Source organism: Zalophus californianus, chromosome 3 (genome assembly GCF_009762305.2).
Source record: "Zalophus californianus isolate mZalCal1 chromosome 3, mZalCal1.pri.v2, whole genome shotgun sequence".
NCBI lineage: Eukaryota > Metazoa > Chordata > Mammalia > Carnivora > Otariidae > Zalophus > Zalophus californianus.
This window is the reverse complement of record NC_045597.1, coordinates 151,495,965-151,519,608: the sequence shown is the minus strand read 5'-3', so window position 1 is coordinate 151,519,608 and position 23,644 is coordinate 151,495,965. Positions and strand designations below refer to the sequence as shown.

General features: G+C 41.5%; 1 protein-coding gene across 2 annotated transcripts in view; it reads right to left on the bottom strand.

The window, feature by feature from the left end:
• Positions 1-1,684, bottom strand: part of MFSD6 (major facilitator superfamily domain containing 6) — a 68,630-nt gene extending 66,946 nt beyond the window's left edge. For both annotated transcript variants that reach the window (XM_027588924.1, XM_027588926.1), the window contains exon 1: positions 1,572-1,684. The gene's annotated coding sequence lies outside the window, so the exon portion shown is untranslated. The remainder of the gene's footprint in view (positions 1-1,571) is intronic.
• Between the last annotated feature and the right edge of the window lie 21,960 nt (positions 1,685-23,644).

Sequence of the window (23,644 nt, the reverse complement as noted above, 5' to 3'; positions counted from 1 at the left end):
CTAAATATATCTTTGGTTATTTTCAATTTTCTTACACTTGCCTTCAACCTAAAAATGGTGAGAACAAATGGGTATACATGCATTAATATGCACGCAATATAAATGTACAGATTATCTTACATAGATAAATGTTATCATATGTAATGTATGTACACTGAAATGTAGTTAATTTTCAAAGTCAAAAAGCAAGGGAGGGCACCATAGTGGTATGGCCCAATGTATCCCCAATAAGGAGGAACATCATGTGGAAATTTCCTAGGCTTTGCAGCCAGAGACATGGGGTCAAATCTAACTCCCCTTCTGATTATGTGGTTTGTGTAAATTCCTTAACTCTTCTCAGCTTCCTTTTCATCATCCACAATGCTGGGGAAAAGACTTCTCTCATAGAGACTTAGAAATTAAGTGTGTAAGATGGTGTTTTGAACACAGTTAAGTGCTCAAAAAGTGCCTTGTTACCGTCAACAATCCAAACGGACTTGGTGATCCAATACCTCATACCACCAAACATGCAAACCTTGCTGTTTTATCTTTATGTTTTAGTTTGCCCCATCTGTACACAAACAGAAAGGGCCTTAGAAATAAATTACTGTAAACATGCTTAGTAGCTTTAACGCATTATTGAAATGTGATCCTCTCTCCTACTCACCCCGGGTCTTACGTGGGGCTCAAAGCAACGTCCCAACCTCCTCCCAAGCAATCCTAAATTTTACTTGCAACTTGCAATAAACACAAGCCATCTGGCTACCTAAATAACTGAAAATATCCTGCATGTCTGCTAATGGCCAGCTGCTTAAAGTGTCAAAAGCCAATCTTACCATTGACTAGGGTTCCTATCCTCTCCCTTTACTTAGCAAGGCCATCAATGATGCACCTTTAGCTGGCTAGTTCCCCATGTCTTGGGGAAGGGATGCTCTGCAGACACCAGGAATCTACTAAATACACATCTGTTGTTGGTCAACTGTTTGTCCACCCACCCCCTTATATTTCCCTATATTGAAGAGGTTAGAATTTCACAAAATCCTGAACTTCTAGAACAAATAAGGGGAAACTTGGCTACCATACTATCCAACCATCTCCTTTTGCGTGTGAGAAGACTGAGGCTGAGGAAGGTGTGACATGCCCAAGGACACACAACTATTTGGACACCAATTGTTATTAGAACATCAACTCTTTAAGGTTCTTTCCTACAAGTATTAGGCAAGGTTTTATCTGTTCCAGGAGCTCTGTAAGATGTTTATTGAATATTTTTGGATGAAAAGGAAATGCCTGTGGTTGTGAATGTGTGTGGGAGAGGTAAAATGCACGGTGTGCCTGCCTTACGGGTAATTAATCCACCTGTCTGCGAGGGGAAGAGAGAAATGAGGGGATAAGTTGCATTTGAAATTTTTCACCTTCCTGCTTAAAATTACAGGGGGTTGGGGAATAAATAGGACCCAGAAAGGCTAGAAACCCCCATTAGTATCTCAAAAAAGCTCTAGGGACATGTTAAACCACGTTAGGCTTCAGTTAAGTAAAGAAGTACAAGGTGGTGGCAGGCATGGGGGTAAAGGTAATTTTTCGCATTTATTCACCTCGGGAATCAGACGCTGTCAATTTCCTTCTCTTGGCACACAAGTGGTCACGTTCTTGTCACTGGGGCCGTCTGCAGGTTCTCGCTTCCCCCTTTCCCCGCAAGGATGTTTATGGCAAGGGCGCCAGGCAAGCTGGGCGGAGAAGGGCCTGGACTTGGGGGCCCAGCCCTCTCCCGGCACCCCCACCCCCACCCCCACCCCCTGCAGCTGCCAGAGCCCGGCGAGGGCTCCCTCGGGCAGCGCCTTTGTTTTCCCTACTCCAATTACGTTTGCGGAAGTGCTGCCAGCGTCGGGCGCGCCGGGGGTGCCGGCTGCAGCCTCCCCAGCGCCCCATAAAGATGACAACCGACACAGAAGCCGAGAGGAGGGAGGGAGCGGCCGGTGAGCCGGGCTGGGAGCAAAGACACCCACACCTGCTCGCCCCGGGAGCCGCGCCTCTGAGACCCCCCCCCCCCCCCGTCCCCCGACAGCAGGTGTGCGCGCCGGAGGAGAGCTCCCAGCCCTCTGGGCCGGCCACCCCCGCAGGGGGAGCTCGGGCTGGGCTGCCGCGCCGCCCCTCGCCGAGCGCCCCTTCCCCGCGCGCCAGGCCCAGACTCACCTGCTGCGGGCGGCGCTGGCGCTCAGCTGCGCGGGGCGCGGGGAGCCTTCTCCCCCCGGCGCGGGGCGGCGGCTCGAGGCGCCGGGGCGGCGGCTGTCGGGGCGGCGCGCACCATCTCCGGCGGGTCGCTGGCTCCTCTGGGGCTGCGGCGGGCGGGGCGCGGCCGAGGGATGCGTGCCGATTGGGGCGACCCGCAGCGGCGAACCGAGAGCACCCGCCGGCGCGACCTTCTCTCCTCTTTCCCCGCGGCCCGGTGGCCTCCGCCGCTCGCTACCGGCTGGACCCGTTTCAGGGCTGAGCGCCGAGGACCCGCCGCCAGGTGCAGCGCTCCGCCTCCTGCGGCGGCGGCGGATGCGTCGGCGGCCGCTCCTCCCGGCCTCCCGCCCGCGCCGGCGGCCCCGGGGGACCCCGGGAACCGGCCCTGCGGGCGAAGCGCGCCGAGGAGGGGAAAGCGGACCGTGGTTCTGTCCCCGCACCCGAGCCGACCCCACCCCACCCCGGCTCCCTCCCCAGGCTAGTGATGCAGGCCTAGCTCCCGGGGGAGGGTGCGGGGTGTAGATGGCCGCCTACTTGGGAATCATCACCATTGTCATTTATTGAGCGCTTATTAAGTGCAAACACAATGCTGACGCTCTTAATGAGTTATCTCAGCGCCTCTAGCCCTGACCTTGGCCTACTGTCCTCAGCTGACCAGGGAGAGAGGAAGGGGCCAGTGGCCTGGAGGCAAACAGTGGGGTTTCAGGACTCACCGGGGAAGGATACACCGAAGCTAAATCAGCCTTTCAAATTGGGAAGGTGCTACTGAGTATCTGGCGCGTCGCTGAAGTAACCGTGTGTGTCGCACTAAGAACGTAATGAAAGTTGTATTTCTGGTTAGACGCGATGAGAAGGTGGGGAGAGTGCAGTTGGTTGTAAAAGGTAGCATTCCCTCAGTAATTGTGCGCCTGTGATGGGCTCTGGGGGTGCAGGATCCTGTTCTCAGGGAGCTTATGGTCCTGTTCAGGCAATAACAACAACAATTTTAATGACAGTTAACATTTAGGAACATTTCTTATATACGAAACACTGTTTAAGGGCCATTTAACGTTACCATAATCCTAAAGGTACAATATTATTCCCATTTTACAACTGATAAAACCGAGGCTGAAACTTAATGTGACCTCTCCAAAATTACTAAATAATAAAAGGAAAAGTCTTTTTTTATCTCCAGGATTTAAGCTCTTAACCCCAAAATCATACTGATGAGAATTTTATAGGCCCTGAAGCTTTAGGATTTGAGGTTCCCTCTTTAGGAAAAATAAAACAAAATTACAAACACAAAGTCAGTATCGGCCCCCCTTTCCCCCCAAGGCCAGGAAGGGTCCCAGAAGCTTAAACTACATTAGCCTCATGCTAAATCCTGTTGCAATACTTTTGCAGGAAAGTAAAAACAAAGGCAGTGAACGCTAAAATTTCAAATGAAAGAGATTAAGGTGGATTGTTAGACATTTTGGTCTAGTGTGGCTTCCGACTGCATTATTGGAACTGACTGCTCACAAATACCAAGTTGGTAGCTGTCATAATAGAATCATCATTCTTTTCTGTCCAGCTATTAAAGAAGCAACCTTAAAAAAAAAAACAAACAAACAAACAAACAAAAAAACCCTCTAACATGGCTCAAATCCTCTCCTGCATATAGAAGGAGAGGAAGGAGAGCAGGAAGAGATTGGAGGAAAAAAGGGTAGCTCTTAGACTACAGAAGCCCCAAGGTGGCTCCATGTTGAATAATGAATCCAAATCACCCTAGAGATTTAAGCTGGTGTTTCTGCTTCAGATAGGACAGGGTAGCCTCAAGGGTCAGCATAGCACAAAATGTTGTTTTCACTGGCCTCGTCAGGGCAGGAATTTTTTCCTGGCAGCCCCTTCCCTTTTCAGTAGAACTAAGGAGAAGATGCGCACATGTACCAAAGAAAAGAGACCTGCATCTCCCTACCCCCATGAGGTAATTTGGGGGTATGGTGGTTAGCTTCCCAACATACTGCCAGGCTGGCTATCCCAGAGGTCACCCTGCAGAGAGGCGCAAAAACAAAATTAAGATGTTGAGATCACGTGCTTTTTGAATCAATGTACGATACAGGGGAAGAAGGGGGGGTAGATGAACACACTTGGGAGAGGGTACAAGTGTGTGATATATGTTATGAAATATGAAGAGAAACTGGGCCTCTCCCTCTCCCTCTCTTCTTGATTCAGCCTTCCTTGTGTCGTCGGTGTGGGGACAAGGACCAAAAGTGAGGTGGAACCAGGGGACTTGACAGATAGCCGATGCTGGGGACCAGAGCCAACACATGCTTTCTCTGCTGAGACATAGGAACCAGGACGCCTGGCTCTAGTTCTAGCTCACCAGTTAGGCCGATGAATAGCTATGGATTTTATCTGCGTTTCTCAGGCAAAGAACAAATGGAAGCTGTGTAAATGTCACCAGTGAGTAGCCAGTTTAACCTTTTAACCATTTTATTATTCCTAATACTGAGTGTCTCACGTTCTTCGTGAATATTTACACATCAAACATATTCGGTGCCTAGTCAGACCTTTCGGCCCTTCCTCTATGTTCGGCTCACGTGCAGACTACTTTGTCTCCTCAACTACCCACTTCTACTTTAATTTTATTTTTCCTCCTTATAATGTTTGTTTCTCTTATTGCCTTTGGCAGACTTTATTTTTCTAAAATAACAAAACAAACACATTACAATATGTAATAATGATAATAACAACAAAAGCTAACACTTAAGAGAACTTACCCTGGGCAGGGCACTTTCCATATATGTGTTTATTCATTTAATTCTCTCAACAATCAAATGCAAGTAAGTACTGTTCCTACCCCATTTTACAAGTGAGATACCTGGTGCACATCAAAGTTAAGTAACTTGACTGGGATCACACCACTAAGTGGTAGAATCCACATTCAAGCCAAAGTAGTCTAGCATCAGGGCTCTGGCTCTGAACCAGTCCTTCTTCCTTGATCTTAGAAATACTTAGAAACATCTATGTTCCCATACGGAGGGGTGGGGGTTTTACTTTTATGCAAATGGTATCATCCGCTTTTCTCTGTCCACCCGTCAGTGACGTTGGATGCAACAGCAGCCCCCCTTTAGCGGTGGTGTTGCTTTCCCGAGTTTCCATTACCGGAGGTCAACCGAGGTCTGGAAGCGGATGATCCCCCTTAACAGGTACGTCCCAATGCCTACGTTGTTCACCTCACTTCATCTCATCACTGAGACATTTTATCATCTCCCCTCATCAGAAGGAGAAGGATGAGTACCATACAATAAACTATTTTGAAAGAGAGACCATGTTCAGAAAACTTTTATTACAGTATGTTGTTGTAATTATTCTATTTTAGTACTAGTTAATGTTAGTACTAGTTAATGTTAGTACTAGTTAATGTTGATCTCTTAGCTGTGCCTAATGTATGAATTAAACTTTATCATAAATTTGTATGTATAGGGTTTGGGACTTTCTGCACTTTCAAGCACCCTCTCAGGGACTCACGATGTCCCCCTGTGGATGAGGGAAGACTGCTATACTGACTGTCCCTTCCTTGAAACTCTCCCTTCCTCTGACTTCTGTGACCCACAGTCCCTGGGTTTTTCTTTTCCTCTTTGGCCCCTGTATACTCCACTTGGCTTTTGTTCTAGGCCTTTCTCTCTTCTAACTCTGTTTTTTCTGTGCTTGCTCTTACCTACTCCCTTCGCTTCAGTCACAGAATGCTTGAGGAAGCCCCCAAATCCCTCTCTCAGGGACACTTTTTCTCGAGTGCCAGATCCAGAAGGTCAGTTGTCCAGTTGGTTGTTTCACAGGCCCTAAGTCCCACATGAGCCCCTCATTAGCTTTTGCCCCTCCCCCCCAGCCTTACTGCTGGGTTCCCAAGTGGTCATCCGCCCAGTTGGTGCCCCCTTTGCCCTTACCCACGCACCCAGTGTATTAGTTCCTTGTTGCTGCTGGACCAAATTACTGTAGGCATAGCAGATCAAAACAACACAAATTTACTACCTAGAAGCCTGAAGTCCAAAATGGGTGTTACTGGACCAGTGTCTTCCATCTGTAGGCTTTAGAAGAGAATCCACTTCCTTAATCTTTCCAGCTTCTAGAGGCTGCTCACATTCCTTGGCTCATGGCCCCTTCCTCCATCTTCAGAGCACACCACTCTACCTTCTGCTTCAGTTGTCAGTGTGCCTTCCTGGCTCTGAGCTCTTATGCTTCCCTCTTATAAAGACCCTTCTGGTTACATTGGGTTCATCCTGATAATCCAGGATAATCTTCTCCTCCCAAGAGTCTTAACTTAATCACATCTGCAACGTCCTTTTGGCCATGTAAGGTCACATTTCACAGGGTCCCAGAAGGAGGACATGGACATCTCTAGGAAGCAATGATTTTGCCTACCACACCCAGTCAACACCAAGCTCTCTGGAGACCACCTTTCAAAATATCCCTGAGATTGGTCTTCCGTTCTCTGTCCCTGTGTTATGCTCATCCATAAGGTTCTTTCTCCTCTGCCTTATAACAACCATTTCTCTGGCCTCTCTGCCTCAGTGTGTTCTTTCATCCAATCACTTCTCCCTATTGTAACCAAAGACCTCTTTAAGAACATCTGACCATGTCACTTCTTTGGAGTCCCACAGCGCTACACAATACCGTGGGGGCACCGTTCACCTTGTGTCACACCTCCTAGATGTGCTACCAGCCAACCTTACTCCTCTACTTAAAACCCGGCCAAGGCCCCTGGACTATGACAAAGTGATTCAAAATTCTGGTAGTTAAATATGATTAAAATCTGTCTTTTTCATATAACCATCCATAAGTAGGCAGGCCAAGTTTGTGAGTGTGGTCCCACCATCCATACAACACATGGATTCCAACCCTGGTCCCAGGTGACTGCTTCAGATCCCATGATTCCCAGTACATGGGATGGGGAAGTGTAAGCCCAGTCACCCAAGGAGAAGTCCTAGTGTTTGTACGTGTCAAGTCCATTCATTGGCCCTTGGCTGAAACAGTCACACATCTATATCTGGGTGCAAAGGAGGGAAACATAGTTTAGCTGAGCAGCCATATGCCGAGCTAAATAAATTCTATTGCTACAAAAGAAAGGGTGAGTGGGTTTGGGGAGTCAACTGGCAGTCTTCCGCAGGGAGGAAAACAAAGAGCTATGTAAGGGAAGAATGGAGGGGCATAACTTAGATGGAGGATGCAGAAGGCCTCTGAGGAAGTAGTAAACTAAGACCGAGACATAAGTAGGAAAAGGATTCGGGGCACACCTTTCCCCACAACGGGGGGAGCTATGATGGAGCAAAGGGCTAAGCTGTGGTGAGGAGCAGAATGAGTGGGGGGCGGGGGGGAAAATGTCGAGAGAAAAGGTGGGATAAGCTGGCAGGAGGCAGCCCCCCGTGCCTCATATGAAGCATTTTGGATTTCACCTTTGGATTTCATTCTGTGCAGTCCGTTGAAGGACATGTAAGGGGTCTGATATGTACCCCAAGAAGATCACTGTAGCTGCTGTGTGGAGAACAGCATGGAGGGGGCAGAGGTGGAAGTGAGACTCACTTAGAAAATACCCATCGGGGAGGAGGGAGATTAGCAGCTTAGAGGAACTGTGGGACTGGAGAGAGGCGGATGGATCTGCGAGAGAGTTTTTGGAAATGTATCCGCACGCTTGGTGATATAGTGGGTGTGGGAGGCAAGGGAAAGGAGGTGGTAGGAATGACTCACAAGTTTCTGGCTCGCACAAACTGGGTGGATGGTGATAACCTTTACTGAGCGGGAGAAGCCTGTGGGAGGAGCAGGTTGGAGGGAAGAAAGGAAGAGTTCACATTTTGGCATAATACGTTTGAGATGCCTGTAAGACTTGCAGGTGGAGCTATGAAGTAGGCAGTTAAATATGAGTCCAAAGCTCAGAAGAGAGAGCTGGAGTTGGCAGTTGTCAGCACTGGGGGGCTCCATGCTATCTACCGTGGGAACGAAGGGGATCACCTGGAGAGAGAATATACTAGAGAGCCCTGGGAAAGGTCAACACTTACCAGTTGGTATGGGAGGGGGGATTAGCCACAGAAGGAGGAATTTCAGGAGGGTGTTGTCACTGAAGCCTAGAGAAGAACCTTTTTTTTTTTTTTAAGATTTTATTTATTTATCTGACAGAGACACAGTGAGAGAAGGAACACAAGCAGGGGGACTGGGTGAGGGAGAATTAGGCTTCCAGCCAAGCAGGGAGCCCGACAGGGGACTCCATCCCAGGACCCCGGGATCATGACCTGAGCCAAAGGCAGATGCTTAACTAACTGAGCCACCCAGGCGCCTGAGAAGAACTTTTTTAAAGCAGGATTGAGTAGATAACACATCACCTTCCTTCCTTCCCATGCCAGATAAAACATGATATCCCTGTAGACTAGGCTTGCTGTCCCTCAAGGGCTTCATGCACCAGGTGCCGGCTCTCCTGTGCCACTCATCAAATAGCATTTTAATGCTGGGCTGTGAGCTCCTTAAAGATGGGGAACAACATGTGTTGTACAAGATTTGTATTATTTGTATTCGTTAGCATGTAACAGTTCTCCCCCATATAAAAGTTTCCGTAAATAGGGGGCTCAGTGGTGTTGGGAACCAGATTTATGATTCTTTGGATCTTTTTGTTCTGTCACTTTCAACATAAAGCTTCCACCTCAAAATCCAACCTGGCTTCTCCCAACTTTTCCTGTAGTGTTCACATTCCAGTCATTGGGAAAGAGAAAAAGGAAAAGAGGAAGGCATGTTCCTTTCTTTTAAGAACATGACCAGGAGTTGTACATATTACTTATACTTAGATTCTAGGAGCAGAACGAAGTGTATGGCCTCATCTAGCTGTAAGGAAGGCTGACAAATCCAGTCTTGAGTAGCATGTGCACAGATACAAATTCTGTTACTGTGAAAGGAAGAGAGAACGGATACTAGATGCAACTAGCAGCCCTCCCATACCACTCATTGTCACTCATCACAGAACCTGGCTGTTGGAATTGGCTTGTATGAACCTAGAGAAAGGTGGGGAAGATTAACCCCAAGCTCTTGAGATTGATTGCCTCATATGAGAGGAAATGGAAGGGGCATGGAGGGAGAGGTGATAAATATTTGTTGAATAAATGGATGATAATAAATGGACAAATTCCAGGGTGACAAGAGTAATGAACTTGGTTCCTTTTAGCTCCCCCTACCATCATGCCTTTTTTCCTTGGCATCAGCTTCATGGAGAAAGTGCAACTTATACTAAACTCAAAAGATGGCTTAAAATGTAAATAAGAGGAAAGAAGGCTAACTTAGAGAAATCCTTTAGTCTAGTATCTTTTTGTTTACTTCTCCGGAGTTTTCCAGATGGATGATCGATCATATCAACCTATAGATAATATTGTAGTCTCCTTTCCAATCTTTATATCTATTTTTGAAAATATGATTACATTGACAAAGCAATTATAAATATTCATGATGATCAATAGTTCCCTTGTGTTATGACTTTTTTTTTTTTTTTTTTACTATGAGTGTCCCTCTTGCTTCAGCGCTGAGAATAAAACTAGCTAGCGCTGTGAGGTAGATAATTCTTCATTAGGTTACTAAAATATTCCTCTATATATTTCTCAAGTTTAAATGAGAGTTTATGATGTAATAAGAGTTTTAAAAATTAGGAGTAGGTGTTTTAATGTGATTTCTTCACGTACTTTCTAAAATGTCTTCTTGTCCATTCACAATCCAGTACCACATCAACATCATATGTTGTTTCTTTTTTTTTTTTTTCAAAGATTTTATTCATTTATTTGACAGAGAGAGACCATGAGAGAGGGAACACAAGCAGGGGGAGTGGGAGAGGGAGAAGCAGGCTTCCCGCGGAGCGGGGAGCCCGATGCAGGGCTTGATCCCAGGACCCTGGAATCATGACCTGAGCCAAAGGTAGGTGCTGAACGACTGAGCCACCCAGGCGCCCCTCATATGTTGTTTCTTACATGACAATAAATCCATGGAAGTGTGGCATAAAGTTAAGCCCCCGATATATAGGGAAGTATAGAATCAGGTCCCTTCCATCAAAAGGCTTGTGATTTACTTACTAGCAGAGACATGGTTATAAATAGGTTGATTATAATAGAAGGTAGCATATGTTGTGAGTGGCCCACAGATGAACTTTTCAGAAATATCACTTGTATCATGTGTCCCCCCCCCCCCCCCCATTTAGAAAAACCCATGGATGCCTGAGTGGCTCAGTCAGTTAGGCGTCTGCTTTCTGCTCCGGTCATGATCCTGGAGTCCCGGGATTGAGCCCATCAGGCTCCCTGCTTAGCGAAGAGTCTGCTTCTCCTTCTGACCCTCCCCTCTCTCATGCTCTCTCTCTCTCTCTCTGTCTCTCAAATAAATAAATACAATCTTTTTTAAAAAAGAAAAATTCATTAGATTTTTGTGGCTTAATGCCTAAAGTTCCAAATTTTTCACCACCTTCAATCAAATACTAAGTCTTGCCAATTTTGTCTCCTTGGCATTTCTGTAAGATGTTTCATCTTACCCACCCCTACACACGCTACCCTAAGGTCTTCACGAAAAGGTGTCCAAATTGGCTTCCCTGTCTTCAGCCTTGCAAATCTCTTCAATACAAACCAAGGCACTTAATAGGGATCACAGTTATGTAATTTTTATTTTATTTTATTTTATTTTAAAGATTATTTATTTGAGAGAGAGAGAATGAGAGATAGAGAGCACTAGAGGGAAGAGGGTCAGAGGGAGAAGCAGACTCCCTGCTGAGCAGGGAGCCCGATGCGGGACTCGATCCCGGGACTCCAGGATCATGACCTGAGCCGAAGGCAGTCGCTTAACCAACTGAGCCACCCAGGCGCCCCAACAGTTATGTAATTTTTAAAAATACTTGCTTCTTAATCTTTAAAATTTTTTCTTAGAGTATGATATGTAGAACAGTATACAAATCATAAGGGTAAAATTCAATAAGTTATAATAAACTTAATAAAAACTCTGTGTAGGGCGCCTGGGTGGTTCAGCCGGTTAAGCGACTGCCTTTGGCTCAGGTCATGATCCTGGGGTCCTGGGATCGAGTCCCACATCGGGCTCCCTTGCTCTGTGGGGAGGCTGCTTCTCCCTCTGCCTCTGCCTGCCACTCCCCCTGCTTGTGCTCTCTCTCTCTCTCTCTCTCTGTCAAATAAATAAATAAAATCTTTAAAAACAAACAAAAAAAAACTGTGTAATCACAATAGTAAAAAATTGAGTATTACCAACCCCCCAAAAGCTTCCCTTATAACCCTTACAAGTTACTCCTCCCCCCTTCTTCCCAAAGGTAACCATCATTCTGATTTATAACCTCTTTAGTTTTAGAGTTAGTTTAGAGTTTTAGTTTAGATTAGTTTTGCCTGTTTTTAAACTTTATATAAAAGGAATTAAAAGTATATAGTCCTTTATAATTCATCTCTTTTGCTCAAAATTACATTGCTGTGTATAGTTATTTCATTTCCAACATACAAAGATGAAACATTATTTTTTTATTCTTCTGTTGATGGGCATTTGTATTATTTATATTCCTTGACAATTACCAATAATGCTGCTATGACCATTCCTGTACTTGTCTTTTGCTTCACATATATATGAATTTCTATCATATATACCTAGGAGTATAATTGCTAAATCATAGGATATGCAAGATTTCACCTTTATTAGTTAGTACCAAACAAATTCCCAAGGGGATTACAAGTATTTATACTCCTTTATTGTTTCATATCCTTGCCCTGACTTGGTATTTTCAGTCTTCTTTTAAAAAAAAAAACTTTTATTTTAAGATAAATTATTACTTACAGAGAAGTTGCAAAGATAGAACACAGAGCTACCCTGCTTCCTCCAGTGTTACATCCTACATAGCCACAGTACAATGATCAAAACCGACATTGCCATTGCTAAACCCTGATACAGATCCTATTTGGATCTCACCCGTCTTTCCACCAACATCCTTTTTTTGTTCCAGGATCTAATCCAGGATTTCACATAACACTCATGTCTCCCTAGTCTCTCCTTCAATCTGTGACTGCTCCCCAGTCTTTCCTGTCCCTTCCTTTACCTTGCTCTACTAGTCCTAGGATCCTAGTCAGGTAGTTTATAGAATGATTCTCAGGTGAGGGTTGCTGGAGGGGAGAGGGGTGGAGGGATGGGGTAACTGGGTGAGGGACATTAAGGAGGGCGCGTGATGTAATGAGCATTGGGTATTACATAAGACTGATGAATCACTGACCTGTACCTCTGAAACCAATAATACATTATATAGTAATTAATTGAATTTATTTATTTATTTATTTTAAAGATTTTATTTATTTATTTGACAGAGAGAGACACAGCCAGAGAGGGAACACAAGCAGGACGAGTGGGAGAGGGAGAAGCAGGTTCTCCACCGAGCAGGGAGCCCGACGCGGGGCTCGATCCCAGGACCCTGGGATCATGACCCTAGCCGAAGGCAGACACTTAACGACTGAGCCACCCAGGTGCCCCAATTAATTGAATTTAAATTAAAAATAAATTAAGCCCCTCCCAAAATAAGGACTTGCAAACTGAAAATATCATTTAAAAAAACCACAAAAAACCATTTTAAAACACTGTTCCCCAAAGCTGCTTGGGTCAGCTCCTGTCTCATCTAACCCTTCAATGTGGTCACTCACGTGTAACGCAATTAGATTCATTTGTGCTGCAATTCGAATCACTTACCAACCTTCTGCATTTTATCTTGAGTTGCCTTCCCACATACAATAGAATTCACTGATTTTGGTGTATCGTTCTGTGGGTTTTTAGAAGATGCATAGAACCATGTTCCTATTAGTTCAGTAACATAAAGAATAGTTCCTTCACCTTACAAATTCCCTTGTGCTGTGTCACTTTATAATTAACCTCCAACTCCTGCCAGCCACTCATCACATCAGAGCCTATAGTTTGCCTTTTCCAGAATGTCATAGAAAGGGAATCATGCAAAATGTAGCCTTTTAGGTCTGACTTTTTTCATTTAGTAATATCTGTTTAAGATCTACTGATATTGTATGAATCAATGGTTTATTCCTCTTATTTTTGAGTAGTATTTCATGATAGAGGCATAGCACAATTTTTTATCCACTCACTGATTGAAGGGTCTCTGGGCTGTTTCCAGTTATTGGTTATTATTAATAAAACTTCTATAAATATTTATATACAAATTTTGTGTAAAGAAAAGTTTTCAGTTCATTTGAGTAAATACCTAAGAGTGGGATTGCTGGGGCACAGGGTTTAAATGTATTTTCAGCTTTATAAGAAAGGGCCAAACTCTTCTCAGCACAGCTGTAAGGCTGCATTCTCACCAGCCAGACAGGGCAACTTTGCCAGCCCTTGTTATTTACACCGTTTTCATTTTTACCCTTCTAATCGGTGGGCAGTGGCATATCATTACGGTTTTTCATTTGCCTTTCCCTAAGACTAAAAATATTGAGCATCTTTACATATGCTTATGCATCTCTTCTTTGGTGAAGTGTCTGTCAGACCTTTCACCCATTTTTTTTTTCTTGAGTAAATTTAGGCAACTTCTATTGAAACGGAAAAAAAATTTTTCTAAGTACAAGGCACTGGGCCATACTTTAGTAAATTTGGAATGGAGATAAGGATACAGAAATGAATTCAAAGGCATGGTATCTAACTTTAAGGAACCAGTTGTCTAATGAGGGTGGCATATAGATAAAGCAATCACTGTAATTATAAGCATAAAAAGCTATTGATGGCTACCACTGATTGAATACTTACTATGAACTTGGACCTATGCCAGGGACATAACATATAGTAGTGCTAATTAATATGCACAAACTCTAATTTTTACAACATTCCAGGGTAGTTATTAGTATTCCTATTTTGCAGAAGAAAAAAATGACATCACAGATCTTAAACTCCCTAAGGTCACATAGCTAAATTGATGAGACTGTACTATCCATTATGCCTTGTTAGGTTTCTTTCTGAGGCTTAGAAACATTTCTGTTGGAAAGTTTATTTAAAAGAAATAAGTATTTCTTTTTTTAATTGAAGTACAATTTACATACAATACCCTACTAGTTTTAGGTGTATATCATACTGATTCTATATTTTTATAAATTATAAAATGATCCCTATGATAAGTTTAGTTACCATACAAAGTTATTACAATATTGTAACTATATTCTCTATGCTGTAAATTACATCCCATGGCTTAATTTATTTTATAATTGGAAGTTTGTACCTCTTAATCCCCTTTACTACTTCACTCCTTTCCTCTCTGGTAACCAACAGTATCTATGAGTCTATTTCTGTTTTGTTTTGTTTGTTCCTTTGTTTTTTAGATTCCACATATAAGTGAAGTCATATAGTATTTGTCTTTTTCTGTCCGACTTAATTTGTAACATAGTACCCTCTAGGTCCATCCTTGTTATCACAAATGGCGAGATTTCATTTTTATTTATTTTTCATTTTTTATTTTTTTGGAGCCCAGTGCAGGGCTTGAACTTAAAACTCTGAGATCGAGACCTGAGCTGAGATCAAGAGTCAGATGCCTAAACAGCTGAGGCACCCAGGAGCCCCAAGATTTCATCTTTTTTATGACTAATATTTTATTATATATATAATATATATTATATTACATATATGTGTATGTCACATCTTTATCCATTCATCTATTGGGGGACACTTTCTTTTGCCCATTTTTATTGGGTTGTTTATACTCTTATTATTGAGTTTTGAGAGTTCCTTATATATTCTGGATATAAGTCCTCTACCAGATATGGGATTTGCAAATATTACTCCAAGTCCATAGCTTGTCTTTTCATTCCCATAACAGTGTCTTCTGTGGGGCAAAGTTTTTAATTTTTATAAAATCCAACTTATCAACTTTTTAATTTTATGGATTATACTTTTGGTGTCATATCTAGTATTTGTGCTGCCAAAGTGAGCACTTGGTGTCATATCTAAAAGGTCTTTGCCAAATCAATAAAATTAAAGATTCGTTCTTTGAAAAGATCAATGAAATTGATAAACTTCAAACCAGATTGAACAGGAAATAAAAAGAGAAAATATAAGTTACCAGTACAAAAAAAAATGAGAGAGAGGATATCATTACCAATCCTATTAAAAGGATAATAATATTATGAACAATGATATGCCAATAAATTTGTCAACTTAGATGAAGTACACAAATTTCTCCAAAGACAAACTATCAAAGCTACTTGAACAAGAAATAGATAACATGAATAGGCATATATCTATTAAAGAAATTGAATTTGTACTTTAATACTTTTCCACAAAGGGAATTCTAGGCCTTGATGGTGTCACTGGTTAAGTCCTACCAAACATATAACTGATAAATAAAACCACGTCTATACATTTACTTCCAGAAACCAAAGAGGAGAGAACTCTTCCCAGCTCAACTTATGAGGCCAGCATGACCCTGATCCTAAAACCAGACAAAAATATTATAAGAAAATAAAACTACAAGCCAACATCCCTAACATAGATGCAAAAATTGTTAATGAAATTTTAACAAACTGCATCCAGCAATATATTAAACATCATAACATACCATGACCCACTGGGGTTTATTCCAGGAATGCAGGTTGGATCAATATTTAAAATCCAATCAATGTAATATATTATGTTAATGGAATAAAAAGGAAACATGATTATCTCAACAGAACAAACTGACAAAATCCAACCTCTATTCAACACTGCACTAGAGGTTCTATGTAATAAAGGAAGTCAACAAAAATAAAATCATCAATATGGAAAAGAGAAAAAAGTCAAACTGTCTTTATTCATAGATGACATGTTTGTCTATGTGGAAAATCCTAAACAATCTACAATGAAAGAACTGAAAGAACTAGTAAGTGAGAATATCCATTTTGCAGGATACAAAAATCAATTAAAAATTAATCGTATTTCTGTGTATGGGCAGTGACAAGTAATTTACAAGTAAGTTGCATTTATAAGGTATCACCACTTACATGACATCAAAAATATAAAATACTTATTTTTCACCTGTTAAAAAAACTTTTTGTTAAAAAACCTTTTAGGGGTGCCTGACTGGCTCAATCAATAGAGCATGTGACTCTTGATCTCAAAGTCATGAGTTCAAGCCCTGTGTTGGGTGAGCCTACTTAAGAAAATAAGAATAAAAATAATAAAAAATAAAAAGAGGATCTCTACCTTACTTCATACCACATACAGAATTAACTCAAAATTAATCATATACCCAAATATAATAGATAAAATCATAAAACTTCCAGGGGAAAACTTTATTTACATTTAATCTGGCAATTTTTCTTAAATAGAATATTAAAAATGCAAACTATAAAAGAAAATAATAAATTAGACATTGTCAAAATTAAGTAGTTTGTTCATCTGGAAAATTCAGGGGAATCAAACTGAAGAATTATTAGAACTAAAATTAGGTTGGGGCGCCTGGTTGGTACAGTCGGTTAAGCCGCCAGCTCTTGGTTTCAGCTCAGGTCATGATATCAGTGTCATGAGATCAAGTCCCACATAGGGCTCCGTGCTCCGCTCAGAGTCTACTTAGACTCCCTCCCCCTCTGCCCCTCACCCCCACACTCACTCTCTCGCTCTCTCTCTCTCAAATAAATAAATCTTAAAAAAAACCTAAAAATTGGTTTATGTAATATGGCAAGGTACAAAATTAATATACAGAATTCAGTATTTCCTAAATATCACGCAGAAAACAATGACTGTAGGATGGAAAAAAAAATGATACCATTCAGAACAACAAGAAAATTCTTACTACTTGGTCACTTCTTCTGAACACTTTCTACTTTTTATCCTTCTCAAAGTGTTATCTTGGGAATCAACTGGAATGTATTTATGATCATAAAGCCTTTCTGGAAAAGCTGTCACTGTGGTGTCCAAAGTGTCATCTTCTCTCGATTCGGTGTAATGCCTCGGTTTCTATTTCATTCAACAGATCAGTTGAAAACAAGGTTTTTCATGCCACAGGCCATAGCCTGATCCATCCTACCATTTGGTTGTCTAGGAATTTGCTAATGAGTCAATTTATGTAAAGTGATCCTTCTTCATATTGAATATTTTTCTATATGATGATGAACTCATATAATTCAGGAGAGCTGTGTAGGTAAAACAGTATGTTTGTAATTACGGATTTAAATTAAAAAGACAACAAGGAAATAAATATTTGTGTACTCACCAACTTGTGTAAATAGAATTTAAAACTTTTGCTGTATGGTATTTTAGAATAGATGTTAAAACTATGAAACAAACTGTTCTTTTTTTTTTTGAAACAAATTGTTCCTGATTATTTAAAGTCAAATAGTATTTTTTTGTTCCTGTGAATTTTTGCTTTTATTTGTTAAGTTTTTACTTAAAGTTCAATTAGTTAACGTACAGTGTAATATTAGTTTCAGGTGTACAATATAGTGATTCAACACTTCCATACATCACCCAGTGCTCATCACAACAAGTGCACTCCTTAATCTCCATCACCTGTTTCATCACCCCCCTCCATTCACTCCCCCTGGTAACCATCAGTTTGTTCTCTATAGTTAAGAGTCTGTTTCTTGGGGTGCCTGGGTGGCTCAGTTGGTTGAGCATCTGACTCTTGGGTTTGGCCCAGGTCGTGATCTCAGGGTCTTGAGATCAAGCTTCATGGTGGGCTCCCCACTTAGTGCGAGTCGGCTTCCCCTTTCCCTCTCCCTTTGCCTCTCCTGTCACTTGCTCTCTCTAAAAAAATAAGTCTTTTTTTAAAAAGTCTTTTTTTTGGTTTGCCTCTCTCTCTTTTTCCCCCTTTGCTTGTTTCTTAAATTCCACATGAGTGAAATCATATGGTATTTGTCTTTCTCTGACTGACTGACTTTGCTTAGCATAATACCCTCTAGCTCCATCCATGTCATTGCAAATGGCAAGACATTTTTATGGCTGAGTATTAGTCCATTGTGTATATATATATATACACCACATCTTCTTTATCCATTCATCTATCAATGGACACTTGGGCTGTTTCCATAGTTTGGCTATTGTAGAAAATGCTGCTATAAACAGCAGGGTGCATGTATCCCTTTGAATCAGTATTTTTGTATTCTTTGGGTAAATACCTAGTAGTGCAATTGCTGGATTGTAGGGTAGTTCTGTTTTTAACTTTTTGAGGAACCTCTGTACTGTTTCCCACAGTGGCTGTACCAGTTTGCATTCCCACCAAAAGTGCAAGAGGAGGGTTCCCCTTTCTCCACTTCCTCACCAACACATGTTGTTTCTTGTGTTTTTGATTTTAGTCATTCTGGGGGGTGAGGTGATATCTCATTATACTTTTGAATTGTATCTCCCTGATGATCAGTGAGTTTGAGCATTTTTTCATGTATCTGTTAACCATCTGTATGTCTTCTTTGGAAAAAATGTCTATTAATGTCTTCTGCCCATTTTTTAAATTGGATTATTCATTTTTTGGGTGTTGTTTTATAATTTTTATACATATATATATATTTTAAAGATTTCACTTATTTATTTGACAGAGAGAGAGAAAGTGACAGCAGGAACACAAGCAGGGGGAGTGGGAGAGGGAGAAGCAGGCTTCCTGCCGAGCAGGGAGCCCGATGCGGGGCTCAATCCCAGGACCCTGGGATCATGACCTGAGCCGAAGGCAGACGCTTGACAACTGAGCCACCCAGGCGCCCCCTTTTTATATATTTTGGATTCTAACCCTTTATAAGATGTCATTTGCAAATCTCTTCTTTTTTAGTTTTGTTGAATCAAATAGTATTTATTATTAAAAACATCCCAACTGTTTTCTCTAGGACCATAAGGCCTGAGGGCACTGAATTGCCTCACTGTATGCAGATAACTAAACCTTTATATTTATGAGAGTCTCTTATATAAAATGAACTTGGAATTGGTCATCTTTAAGGTCTCTTCTTGTAAACGTTTTTGTGATTCTCTGTAATCTGTACCTGTCAAGTATTTTCATCTCTGCTTTAAAAAAATTATCCAATAGGGGTGCCTGGGTGGCTCAGTCGGTTAAGCCGTCTGCCTTCGGCTCAGGTCATGATCCCAGGGTCCTGGGATAGAGCCCCGTGTCATGCTCCCTGCTCAGCGGGGAGCCTGCTTCTCCCTCTCTCTCTGCCTGCCGCTCTGCCTACTTGTGTTCTCTCTCTCTGTCAAATAAATAAATAAAATCTTAAAAAAAAATTATCCAGTAAACAATGTTTCCCTTTAAAACAAAAAGTCCTGTGGGTAAACATAAGTTTCTCATTGCTATTGTTGAAAAGTTGATTGTAATATCACTGGTCTTCTATGTATCCTATATTGAAGATATTATGACATGACACATAGGAAATGTAAAAGGAACCCGAATTCCATCTATCTTCATTTAACTAGATTGTAATTAGACTCTCTACTACATTTAATATTGCTAAAATAAAATAAGAATAAAGTTTACATTCTTAAATACCAGTGATAAATCATTTTTATCACTGGTAAGTAATAAATTATCAATTGCTGAGCAATTATTCAGTTAATATTTATTAGGTGCTCAAAGTTCTGGTACAGTCCTTATTGAAGTGGAGTAATACAGAGCACACACCAAAACAACAGGCCATGATATTAAGGAGCTTACAGTCTTAGCAGAAAAAGAAATATACTTAAAGCTGTGTGGAGCACTGGGTGTTATGCACAAACAATGAATGATGGAACACTACATTAAAAACTAATGATGTAATGTATGGTGATTAACATAACAATAAAAAAGAAATATACTTAAAGCATATTTTAGGAATGTTTGTTATTTGAGGAAAAGTACATGTCTGTATTTAAGTGATCCCCCTTAAAATATATTTTCCATAATACCATGTGTATTACTCCTTGGAGATTACTAAATATATTAGGAAACTATCTCCACTGTCTTAACATTCACATCAAAGACTTGGACATATTCATTCATTTGACTAATTACTACTAAGTGCCCACTTTGTGACTCACTGTTCTGGGAACACAGCCACATGTATCTAAAAGTCCCTACTCTCATCAAGTTTACCTTCTAGAGGGTATATATAACCTGTAGCCCAAATGTTACTTTTTTTTAAAGATTTTATTTATTTATTTCAGATAGAGAGAGAGAGAGGGACAGAGAGTGAGGAGGAGCAGAGGGAGAGAGACAAACAGACTCTGCTGAGCACGGAGCCCGACATGGGGCTCGATACCACAACCTTGAGATCATGACCTGATCTGAAATCAAGAGTTCGGACATTTAACCAACTGAGCCACCTAGGCGCCCCCAAATGTTCCTTTTTTCTTAAAGAAATGTTGTATCAACTTTATTTCACTCTTTTCCCTAGTTGTAAAAGTAATTCTTGTGTATATATGGAAACAAACTACAAGGATACAGAAAATGAAGAGTCTCTTGTAATCCTATCCATTGGCATAATTACCATGAATAGTTTGGTGTATATACTTACAGACTTTAAAAGAAATTTTTTTTTTAATTTACAAACTAAATCACTCTTTTATACATTGTTCTTTTTTTTCACTTGGCAACACAATACACAATACACCATCACCCTGTACCCAGAGTGAATTTTCATAACAAGGCACCTAGACCTAACTCTTTCTGTTCATTGGTTGCATAACATACCATTATATATAGACTGCAAGTTATTTTGGCCATTCTTTTATTGATGATCATTGAGGTTGTCTCCAGTTTTGCCACTATGATTAGTGTTTTGCTCAAGAAATCTTTGCTTATCCCAAGGTATTCTCAAATTCACGTTGTGGGACCTAAAGACAGAGACAGCTCCAGCTCGCAGCTGTCTCACTGGACTAGGGAGACAGAAATTGGAATTTGGAGATTGGGCAGCCAAGATCTGAGGGCTTAACATCCCAGAGAAAAGAATATAGAGCAGTGAGCCTGGTGCTTTGCATGCAATTTCCCTTGAAGGTTTTTTTTGCAGTTCCTAAGTTGTAAATGCTGAGGGTAAAAGGATGAGAAGCCCAGTAAAAAGCAGCTAGGTGATAAGAGTCTCAAAATCTTTTCTTAGAGTCTCACCTATTTTTCTTTCTTCCTTTCCTTGGGCTGGGGAGCAGGCAGCGGGAGGCAGGAGGAAGGCCTTGTATGCCAACTTAAAGTCTTGGAGTAATAGAAAGTCACCGGAGAGTTTTAAGGGAAATGAGAGCCTGACTTAGAATCAGTTGTACAACCCTACGACCCAGCAATTGCACTCCTGGGTATTTACCCCAGAGACACAGATGTAGCGAAAAGAAGGGGCATGTGCACCCCAATGTTCATAGCAGCAATGTCTGCGATAGCTAAACTGTGGAAGGAGCCGACATGCCCTTCAACAGATGAATGGATAAAGAAGATGTGGTCCATATACTCAGCCATCAGAAACAATGAATACCCACCATTTGCATCGACGTGGATGGAACTGGAGGGGATTATGTTAAGAGAAAGACAATTATATGGTTTCATATGTGGAACATAAGCAATAGCAAAGAGGACCGTAAGAGAAGGGAGGGAAATCCAAAGGGGAAGAAATCAGAGAGGGAGATGAACCATGAGAAACTATGGGCCCCAAGAAACAATCTGGGGGTTTCAGAGGAGAGGAGGGTGGGGGGAGGGGGTAACAAGGTGATGGGTATTGAGGAGGGCACATGCTGTGATGAACACTGGGTGTTATGCTTAACTAAGGAATCATTGAACACTGCATCAAGGACTAATTATGTACTATACAGTGGCTAACTGAACATAATAAAAGAGATAGCAAAAAAAAAAATCAGTTGTACAGTATTGGCATCGAAAGGGCCCCTTGTGACTGTCCTGCCAATGAAGAGACCGCAGCAAAGGGAGTTGTCCCCATCCACAGTCACATATCACCCACAGCAGCAGATTTCACTCTGACCCCTAGTCTCGGTTTTCTTCCAACTGTGCAGGTTCCTCAGAGCCCTGTTGCAGTACGTGTGTAGGGGGGAAGTCAGAGGCAAGGGAGGTCTGGCCAAAAGTGGTGACCAGGGAGTTTGAAGGATGAAAGGACGTTGGAGGCCAGGAAATGGGGAGAGAGTGGGGAGAAAGAGCTCAAGGAAGAGAACAGGACCCCAGAGTTTTCCCTCAGGGCAGCATATGGAAGAGGAGATCTGGAATCAGAAAATCAGAGTGTGAGAGGAGTCTAATAGAGGAGGGAAGGGCAGGATGGCACAGGTGGCTACTTTGGGAGCTGTTTGGGCTACTTTGGGAGCTGTTGAGTTCCGTGGACTGGCAAGACTTGGAGGTGGAAATGGCGGGCAGGCAATTAGAAATATAGGTCTGGGGTTTGAAAGAGAGATTAGGGCTTTTCCTTATTCCAATCCATGCCCCTCCTCTTTTCCATTTTTCCTTTTATAAATTTGGGAATCAAATACAAGCTTCTTGTATTGAGTTCAAACTTGCCTCTCTATAATGTCTGCATATTGGTTTTTTAAATATAAGTATTTAAGCTTTTATCTACTTTGCATGATAAAATGGTATAATTCAAGGAATACAGTAGAGTTCACTAATTACTTAAAATTGGCCAACTAATCATCAGATGTAATTAGTTTTAAGAAGAGCAATAGAATACTAAAACAACCTGATCTACTTTTTTCACAGTTAGATTAGACAATTGATGCTATCTAGAGTTGGCAAGGATGTGGAGGACGAACATTCTCATCCTCTGATGATAAGGTATCAGTTGGTAAATCTTTTCTGGAGGACCCTTTGTCAATAGACACCCAAATTTAGAATGTCCATTTCTGATCTAGCAATTCCACTTTTAGGAATTTATCTTGATGGAATAATTAGAAAAATGTTCAAATATAGACATTCTTCAAGTATATTCATTGGCTTTTTTAAATTGAAGTATAACATACATATAGTAAAATATACAAAATTTATACAGCTCAATGAATTTTTACAAAGTAAACACTCATGTGTATCTGCCATCAAGGTATAGAACATTACTGACACCCCAAAAAGCTCTCTTGCCCTTCTCCAGTCATTGCCACCCCAAAGGTAACTACTACTCTCACTTAGATTAGGTTCCCAGGGAAGCAGACTCAGATTACTGTGTGGCTGGGACCAATCATTGTGGGAGGGAAGAGAAGGGGAAGGAAAGAAACACTATTGAGCAGAGGTAGGAGTGGAATTGCAATGTCAACAAAGCCTTCAACTAACTATACAGAAACTCTGAAGCTCAGAAGGCACTAAAGAGTTATCCCAAATTTCAGTGAAAATCTTCATCCCCAGAGTTGGAATTGTGATCTTGGGTCAGCTGAGGCATTTCCAAAGACCATTCCTGAACAGGGATCTTGATGGTGCTTTCCATTAGTTCTGCTTGGTTTTGAACATCATATGAATGATGAATGGTGTCATATAGTACATGCTTTTTCTGTGTTACTTCTTCCATTCGGCATAATGTACATTGATTGGTCCATAATGTTTCATTCTATT